Source organism: Symphalangus syndactylus, chromosome 21, assembly GCF_028878055.3.
Source record: "Symphalangus syndactylus isolate Jambi chromosome 21, NHGRI_mSymSyn1-v2.1_pri, whole genome shotgun sequence".
Lineage (NCBI taxonomy): Eukaryota > Metazoa > Chordata > Mammalia > Primates > Hylobatidae > Symphalangus > Symphalangus syndactylus.
Genome location: NC_072443.2, coordinates 77,836,704 through 77,846,771, shown reverse-complemented (window position 1 = coordinate 77,846,771; position 10,068 = coordinate 77,836,704). Strand labels below are relative to the sequence as shown.

At 42.2% G+C, this 10,068-nt stretch overlaps 1 protein-coding gene across 12 annotated transcripts in view; it reads right to left on the bottom strand.

The window, feature by feature from the left end:
• MAGI1 (membrane associated guanylate kinase, WW and PDZ domain containing 1) overlaps positions 1-10,068 on the bottom strand; it is a 681,166-nt gene that overhangs the window by 633,765 nt on the left and 37,333 nt on the right. The window lies entirely within an intron of this gene.

Here is a 10,068-nt window from a genome sequence, read left to right as displayed (position 1 = left end):
AGGCAGGAGCATTGCCTGAACCCAGGAGGCAGAGGTTGCAGGGAGCTGAGATTGCACCACTGCACTCCAGCCTGGGTGACAAGAGCATAACTCCATCTCAAAATAAATAAAAATAAAAATACATAAATCCGAATGCCATGAGAAATAAGCAGGCAGGATGATGGCATGGAAGGGTGTGGGTGCCAGAGAAAGTTGGAGTTTGGTCATGGGTAAGTTAACCTCACAAAACCATAACATCCTCAAGAAGTTGTAGGAGAATTAGATGAAAAAATGTACAGAAGGTACCTCATACACTAACTGGCGTATAATAGGCACTTCATAAATGTCAGCTCTCCCTTTCTTGAATAACCCACACAGTTGCACATCTAAGGAAACAGTGGCTCACCTATATCTTGACAAAGACAGTCCTTCCATAGATTATTTAGTACAAGTATTTCCTCTACTCCTCCAGATCCTTGAGTACTAGCCTTTATTGTCTGTGGTGAAATAACAAGGATTGAGTGCAGTTTGCATTGAAGAAAACCTGAGCAAAAAACAGTGAACAACTGTGGTAGCTCTGTCTTGCCTGCCAGAAAGTAGTACCTTTCCCTTGATTTCCATCACTCTGCTTCCCTTCAATACCAGGACTGTCTAACCAAAGCTTTCCAAGGACCCTTCCAAGGGGATCTTGTTAAAATGCAGATTATCATCTAATACATCTAGGAGGGCAACCACAATTCTGTATTTAACAAGCTCTCGGGAGATGTGAAAGCTGCTAGTTGGCACATGGACCATATTTTGAGTAATAAAACCCTCAATACCACCAACGCCTTCCAGATCCAGGAAAGAGAACAAGGGAACGAGGGGCAGAGACTTTATCAGAAATTCCTTTCTCTTTCCAAGAGTCTGGACATCATTTCAGCTTTATTTTTATTGTTGTTGTTGTTGTTGCTGCTGCTGTTGTTGTTATTGTAGGGTTTCACTCTCTCATCTAGGCTGGAGTGAAGTGGCATGATCATGGCTCACTGCAGCCTCAATCTCCTGGGTCAAAAGATCCTCCTGCCTCAGCCTCCTGAGTAGATGGGACTACAGGCACACGCCATCATGCTTGGCTACGTTTTTTAAATTATTTTTAGTAGAGGCAGGGTCTCACTATATTGCCCAGAGTGGTCTAGAACTCCGAGGCTCAAGCGATCCTCTCGCCTCGGCCTCCCAAAGTGCTGGGACTACATGTACCTGGCTTCATTACAGCTTTATTTCCAGATGCTTCATATGGAATTGAAATGTCTAAGAGCATCCCATTTAACTGACAGCCATCACAGCAGGCCACATGGAGCTGGTTATAAATGACAGATTACTCATTTTTTTTTGCTTTACATGGTTTTACCAGCAACCCATCTGATACCAGTTTACCCACTGAGGCTTAAAATGACACCTCTGCCTCACTTATTCCACAGGGTGTGGACCTCTATTGGAAGAACAAGAACCCATGTAGCTAGAGGTGGGTGATTTGCAGTAGGAACCCACAGGCTATTAGAAGAACCAGCAAGCCCTTACTGAACACCTACTGAACAAGAATAACTCACAGAGGAACACACTTCACACATTAGTCTTTCATTCAACAAATAGTTATAGGGCACTAATTGGGTACCAAGCACTGTTCTAGGCTCCATGGACGGAACCCAAAAACTTGCTCACCACTGTAGCCTTTACACCCTTGGTACGCTTAATTTTTCTTTTAATCAAATTGAATGAAACTTGATCACAATAAGCCTGTGAGTTAGGCAGTTCAAGTGTGATCTCATCAACCACTATGTGACATCATCTTACATCATTTTCTGACTCTGTGAAGTAAGCATTACCTGTAGTTAATAAATCACTCACTTGCACACATAGCTTGGGGTCAGTAAGTCAACTTCTCCCAGGTAACACAATTAGCTAACCCTGGAAATGGAACAAAATTCTACCTGACTGCAAGGTAGTCTGCAATCAGGTAGACCTCTAGTCTGTGCTCCCTCCCTAGAGAAGAAAAGTAATTCCCTGCCTGCCCTCAAGAAGTTTACCATCTCATAAAAAAGAGAGGACAACCCACAGCCAGGAAGCACTAAAACAAACATGGTAGGCCAGGTGCAGTGGCTCACGCCTGTAATCCCAGCACTTTGGGAGGCCGAGACGGGCGGATCAGTAGTGGTCACGAGTTTGAGACCAGCCTGGCCAACATGGTGAAACCCAATCTCTACTAAAAATACAAAAATTAGCCAGGCGTGGTGGTGGGTGCCTGTAATCCTAGCTACTTGGGAGACTGAGGCACGAGAATCACTTGAACCTGGAAAGCAGAGGTTGCAGTGAGCCGAGATCGTACCACTGCACTCCAGCCTGGGTGACAAAGCAAGACTCCTCAAAAAAAATAAAAATAAAAATAAAAATAAAAAAACACTGGTAAATGACTTCAGCATGAAAGCGAGTGGTTCCAAGATGCAACGCTCTAGAACACAGCACAGAGTGAGAAACTAAGTGCCCTTTTCCAAATACTTTCAACTTAGAAATGCTTATTAGTATCTCCCCTCCTACTCATATGCTAAGCACCCCCTGAGGTAGACAGGCAACCCAGTCGGTCCACCCTGGGTGCTGACTAAAGACTTCTTGAACGTATCTGTTTCAATTATCTACTGTTTTATATCAGACTACCCAAAACTTAGTGGCTTAGAACGACCAACCACCATTTCATCTCTCTTACAACTCTGTGCATTTAGAATGTGAACAGGGAATGCAGTATCTTCTGTCTCAGCTCCCTGAGCTATGTGCTGGGGTGAACCATCTGGGGTCCCAGCTAGAATGGCTCAGACAGCTGGGTGCTGGCTCAAATTGCTTAGCTGGAATCACAGTAACATCACTTCTGCCACACTCTTAAAGTGGTGCACAAGCCCTGTGTACCTTCAACAAGAGGGGACTCTCCATGCACATGAAGTGGGTTTCATTGAGGCTATCTAGCCAACAGGTGACTGTAACTTACACACATGAATGAATGAACAAACTTCAATCACTGGCTCCATTCCTCTTTCCTCTGTCCTCCACAAAGACGAGTCATTTGCAGAGAGAGGAAATTAACTCATTGTTTCCCTGAACCATGGGAAAGAAACAAAGGGTTAAGTGGTCAGGTGCTAAACCTGAGGGGCATGGAGTTCTTAGACAGAAAGCTCCTCCATCCACATATAAGTTTCTCAGGGACAAGAACACTGTCTGTTCCCCACTGACCCTCAACTCTTGCCCATACTGCAGGCCCTAGAAAACTCGGAAGGAACCGTGATCCTCTGATGAGTCACTCAGCCTTGGCTTCTCCCTGGTGAAGACAGACAACAAGAAACACATTTCCATAAAGGTGCTGAGATAAGCAAAAACATAAATAACAAATGCAGTATGGTCTAGAGATGGACTTGTTACACAATGGTGCTGTCCAGAGGAGTTCAGCAATAGCCAATAATTACAGTGAGTCATTGGTACGTGAGTGGCTCACACCGTCCCAATGCAGGAGAGCCAAGAAATAATAAGACAGGTCAATTCAATCCCACTGAAAGCTCAAGTTAATAAGAAATTTAAATATTTTTCAAAGAGTAGAGGTGATACAGACAAGAGGACACATTCTTTTCATCCATTTCCCCATAAGGATATATGGCTCCCTTAAAGGTTTTTTTTTTTTTTTTTTTGAGAAAGAGGTCAGATCCTAAATGTATCACTAGGCCCCAAATGGTAAATTCAAATCATATTCAAACTATTGTCAGGGAAGGAGAGAAAATGACAAACCAGCAAGCACATTCCTGAGGCAGCAAATTTAACAACCTCCCATAATCTCTTCCAGCTGAGCATGTGCTGCTCTACCGGGCCCTTCTATTCCCATTTGTAATTATTCAGTGCATTCATTTCTATGCTCCTCAGCAGCTACCTAAGTCTGTTCTCTGGGAATCCTGGGAATACTTTCAGATAAAAAATTGTGCAGCAATTAAAAAGCTAGCTGGGTGTGGTAGCATGCACCTGTAGTCCTAGCTACTCAGGAGGCTGAGGCAGGAGGATCTCTTGAGCCCAGGAGTTTGAGGTTGTAGTGAGCTATAATCGTGCCACTGTACTCTAAGGCTGGGTGACAGAGCAAGACCCTTTCTTAAAAAACAAAACAAAACAAGAACGTGATCTTTTTCAGCTTTCTAAAAAATAACCAGAGCTCTAAGAATTTGCGTCCCAGAAACTACAAATATAAATTGGATTCTAGGACCCACCGTTGATTAGTTAGGTAACACCATTGAACTTCACAACTAAGCAACTATTGAACTTCTCTGAGCCTCAGTTTCCTCATCTAGAATATGGAAATAATTATAGCACCTACCTCCTAGAATGGTAAGGAGGATTAAAAAAAATGATACCATGTATTTCAAGGTCTTCACCTGCAACACAGAACACAATAAGCTCTCAATAATTGCCAGCTACTATTATAACTTGTCTTTTTATACTGCACCTAACCCCAAATTAACAGTGCAACACTTCATTTTTTTTTAAGTCTCATAATTCCACCCCATTCAATCCTAACTAAATTTAAAATACACACCAAAAACTAAAAAAGAGATACAGGCACAGCTGCCAAATGGCAAGTAAAAAGCCGTAATTTTCCATCATTGGAATATATTTAGTGATAACTATAAATGAAAAACTAAGGGGGGAAAAAAAGCGAGCCCCCACTTAAAGTTACCCTTCCAGTCTGACAGTCTGAAAACCAAAAATGAAGTCAGACTTCCGCTCGCTTCACTCCTTTCCACTCCCGTCTGTCAAAGTTGGGTGGAGAACTCCCACATTTCCTGTTCTGAGCCCGGAGCTCTCTGCCAGGTAAAGCAATAGACACTCCAGCTTGTGCTGGGACAGCTGGGACCATCGGAGGGCCGGGCACTCAGGAAGCTTCATATCATTCTTTCTAGGTTAGTTCTGATGAAATCAGCACCCTGAACTGAGGGCCCCGGGCGGCCAAGGTAAAAGATTAAGTCATCAAATGACTAGCATACTTGCTTCTTAACAAGCAACTCTTGTGGCTGTCATACACAAATGACGTCATCTCCAACACACACCTTGTCAGGTATTCTAGTCCCAGTTTTCTCACAGGTGAAAAGGAACCAGACTGCTGATTTTCTCAATTTGCTTAGCAGAGGCAGAAATTTAATTGGGATATATATGGTTCTTTAGATTTTCTTCTGCAGATTATTTTGCCTCCAGCACTTTACATTCCCCAGGGAATGGTTTTTGTTGTAGGGAGTACTGAAAAATCCATCTATGTACCCACCCTACCTCAATGGAAGTGGTCTGGCAGCACCTACTCACACACACTGACCACCAGCAGCACTGTGCAAGACCTTATGCAAGATCCAAACCACTAAAACCTCCACCAACTTATCCACAGACCAAAATTCAGATTTGCCAAGATTTATAAAATGATTGCAATGTCATGCTAGAAAGAAAAGAATATCGGCCTCACAGAACTCAGTAAAAATAAGAAAATATCATCTACATGATGAAATTTCATGGAGTTCTGTATCAAGTCAACCTACCCACCATCTAAAATTCTCTTGTTCAACTATTGCTTTTGTGTTTCCTGTCTTTTCCCTCTGCACACACACCCCCGCCCCCCCACACCAGGAACCTAAGACCCATGAGAGCAAGGACTGTTTGCCAACTCTAGTCTCACAAGACAAAGCAAAATAGTAGTTGTGGGCCGGGTGTGGTGGCTCCTGCCTGTAATCCCAGCAGTTTGAGAGGCCAAGGTGGGTGTATCACTTGAGGTCAGGAGTTCAAGGCCAGCCTAACCAACATGGCGAAACCCCAGCTACCCAGGAGGATGAAGCTGGAGAATCGCTTGAACTCGGGAGGCGGAGGTTGCAGTGAGCCAAGATTGCGCCACTGCACTCCAGCCTGGGTGACAGAGTTAGACTCTGTCTCAGAAAAAAAAAAAAAAAAAAAAATAGTAGTTGTGGTGGATTCCATTATTTTTTTGGCAAATATTCTCTCCCTCCTCCTCCCCCAGCCTCCATGGTAAGACTATACTTCCCTGACTTGCTTTGGGTATGTGCTGAAATGACAGTGTGTCATGTCAGTCCCAGGACCAGGCTGCAGAATGAGACACATACATCAGAGTTTCCCAGTCAACTTGCAGACCCGTGAATGTGAGAATACTTCATGTTGAATGAATGCCACAGAGTTTGGGGTAGTTTGTTACATAGCTTTTTCATGCCAAGAGATGAGTGATACAGCAAGCTCTCAATAAACATTTGCTGAAGTAACAAATGAAAAGACTCAACTTGTTAGCACTTGCAAAAACCCATTAATTGTGACAATTCTGCAACAAATCGAGTATTAAGCCTAGTTTTTACTTAGAATATACTCCTTTAATAAAAACTACATATTTAGAGATTAAGATTTAAGAGACCAAGACTAATCTGTTAGGCCTTCCTTATTTGACTACAGCCAAAAGATAATGATCACTTATTCCATTTGTAGATTATACTCTGAAACCATTTGATGGTTTTTTGTTTTTTTTTTTTTTTACCCTCTCCTTTCCTAAAATGCTAGTGAAAGCTTCAAGCCCATAAGATACCAATTTTTACAGGGTACTATTCCTTTCATCTAATACAAAAAGCCTTGAAGCTCATAAAAATGAGGCTATAAACTTTTAAGGCACATAGCTTGTAGGGTTAGTGTTGATGTATTTCCATTACTTGAAACCTTTAATGGAAGTAGTTTTACAGTTCACTTACATATTGTGTTTACAGTTATTTCATTTCTTAACAGAGAATAGAATCACATATAAATGGGGATAAAATCACATTACATTTTATAAGTACCTTTTCATTCTGACCCTTTATCACTCAAGGTAAGGGCTATAAAAGAATCCCTTTTAAAAAAAAATTATTTTCAGTTCCGGGATACATGTGCAGGATGTGCAGGTTTGTTAGGTAGGTAAAAGTGTGCCATGGTGGTTTGCTGTACCTATCGGCCATCCCTTAGGTATTAAGCCCAGCATGCATTAGCTATTTTTCCTGATGCTCTCCTCCCCACAACCCCACAACCCCAAACTCCCGCACTCCCCTGGCAGGCACCAGTGCGTGTTGAAAAGAAGCCCTTTTTCAATGAAATTATAACTTTGGGGGATAAGGAGAGGAGAGACAGACAGAAACGAGACAGAATCTATAAAATCTGAGAGCAATATGCTTCCTCATCTATGGTACGGATATGCTTACTTTCAACGTGCCAAGCATATGCAATATCAAAATTTCACCTGTACAGATGATTATGACCTACCAATATCTTTCTTTACCCCTCAAGCGTGAGGAAAAAAAAATGGGAAAAGCACCTAACAGAGTCTTCAGGCCTTATGGCAAATATATGGTGAAATATTCGGTGAATAAAACAAGTCTATTTTAACATATACTGCCAGACCACCTTGGGAAGTTTATCGTTTTCTCCATCTCAAATCACTTTCCACACATGGTATTAATGTTGGTTTATTCCTTTCTTTATTATCTGGTTGCTAAGTTCCCTTTTAAGCCACAATAGGACACACCAATGCTCCACAATCGTTTTGCCATCAAGAACTAATTGCATCATGTTTCGCAAATACAGCCCAGTTTCAGAAGTCTGTGTTCCCCAACTGTGCTTACGAACTAATAAGTAACCTATCTGCCCCCGAGAGAGCCAGTGTAACCACACAGAGTTAACCTTACTCCACCTAAAAGTAAAGAAACTTGACATTTTAGTTAAACTAGGTAACCATATCTTGAGAAAATGTACTCTTGTTAATCAGGTCTTGTTCCCCACCGCCCCCCGCCCCCGTTTTTTGCTTTTTTTTTGAGACGGAGTCTCGCTCTGTCCCCCAGGCTGGAGTGCAGTGGCGTGATCTCGGCTCACTGCAAGCTCCGCCCCCCGGGTCCACGCCATTCTCCTGCCTCAGCCTCCCGCTACCATGCCCGGCTAATTTTTTTTTTTGTATTTTTAGTAGAGATGGGGTTTCACCGTGTTAGCCAGGATGGTCTCTATCTCCTGACCTCGTGATCCGCCCACCTCCGTCTTCCAAAGTGCTGAGATTACAGACGTGAGCCACTGCCCCCGGCCCTTGTTCCCTTTTAATGATAAAATAGCTTGAGATTCCTTCTTCAGATGCCTTTTAAGGCCTCCAAATAGGCTCAAGAAACCAGGGTGGGAGCTGATGTTCTGTTTTAATCCCTATTTTTCCATCTCTTTCTTCCTACCCCAATTAAATTTTCTTATTGAAATAAATGCAGGGTTTTAAAAAAAAAAAAATTTAAAAAACCTAATATGACTAAGGCAAAAATAATCCCAACACACATACTGTGATGCTTCTACCTTGATTACTTACCAAGGGTAAATAATAGCACAAGATGGGCCTTGTGGGAAATAAAAGCTAAAAGCGTCCAAAGACACCAGACATGATGAAAGGTATTCCACAATGGAGTATTTCAATCAGGAAGCAGGTGGGCCGAGAGCTGTGCTCAGCCCCCATGGTGGGGTAGGGCTCAGCACAAGGGGCTTGGCCCAACGTGGGCACTTAATGGGTGTTTACTTCCTGTCCATGACAGGGCAACATCCTGAATCATGGGCTAAACCTTTCATATCAGGCTTTTACAGAAGGGCAGCAATTATTATCCTCTCAGCCCACCGATTTTAATGAAAACCCACGGCAGGGCAGGCCCTGTCTAAAGTGCTTCACGGCCATTATTTCATTTAGTCATCCCAATGACCCAGTGAACAATTAGGAAATTGAGGCTCCAAGAGTTGCAGTCGGCATGTATTAAGATATTATGAAGATGTCTTGTCCTGGTGCTGGAGATACAGAGCAAAATGGAAAAGATGAAATTATTCTCTTCAAGGGACCTGCTATCAAATAGGGGAGACAGAAAGGTCTTTAGAAAATAATAGAATGTAGTTAGAAGAAACAAATTCAGGGTGCCCAGAGAAGGCCCCTAAGTATTTGGGGGTGGAGGATCTCAAGGCCGTGGTATTTGAGCTCAGTCTTGAAGAACAAGGAGGAATTGGTTTGATTAGGATGGAATAGGTGAAGGGGGATGAAAACCTTCCAGGAGTAAAGACCTCACCTCAATGAGGTTTTCGAAAAGAAAATTTTGAAATAAACTTTGAATATTCAAAAAAGATACAAAATATCTAAAAATTATTATGATTATGCTAGATCCAAACCACTAAAACCTCCACCAACTTATCCACAGACCAAAGTTCAGATTTGCCAAGATTTATAAAACGATTGCAATGTCCTCACAGGACTCAATAAAAATCTAAAATGTAAACACTTGACAGACAAAATCCCTTTGAATCCTCACAACTGGAGGAGGCAGGTCCTATAATCATCCCTGTTTTACACAGGGGGAAACTGAGGCTCAGAGAGGTTACATAACATGGCTTAAAATTACATGACAATTAAGCAGACCCCAACCCTATATAATGCAGAAACTTACATGGCCGTGGCCTTAACTGTTGCTCCTACCTGCCCTTCCAATTTTGCTTCCTGTCCAGTTCATAACAATGTATCTACCTAACAAAAAACAAGTAGTCTGAAGAACAATGGAAAATTTTGGACATCTGTGCCAATTTTAATTAAATAATTGCTTGTCCACAGGCCAAGCTGTTAAAGCCTTTAGAAAAACACGGAAGCTGAAAGCTCTCACATATATTAAACAAAAGCAATCCTATATGATCACTAGCAAGGTCCAAACCTTCCCCTTGCCTCAGTACTTGTTCCCAAAGCAAGCTCAGGTTTGATCAACCACTTCCTGCCTCAAGTCTTATAAGCCCCAGTGTGCTCAGACCTTCTGAAGCCACTTGACAGGCTTCCTGCCTCAATTTCATAGATTGAGTCTCATAAACAAAAACAAATGCCCAGGGCAAAAACCTCTTGCCAATAAAGGGGCTTGCATTAGTTCTCCTCAGATAAGGATGAACTTCAATATTTAGCTTAGAAATAAGGCATTTTAAGTTCGCATCTTCAGAAACACTGGACAAATTTGCAGAAAAGAAAAAAGTATGTCTGGA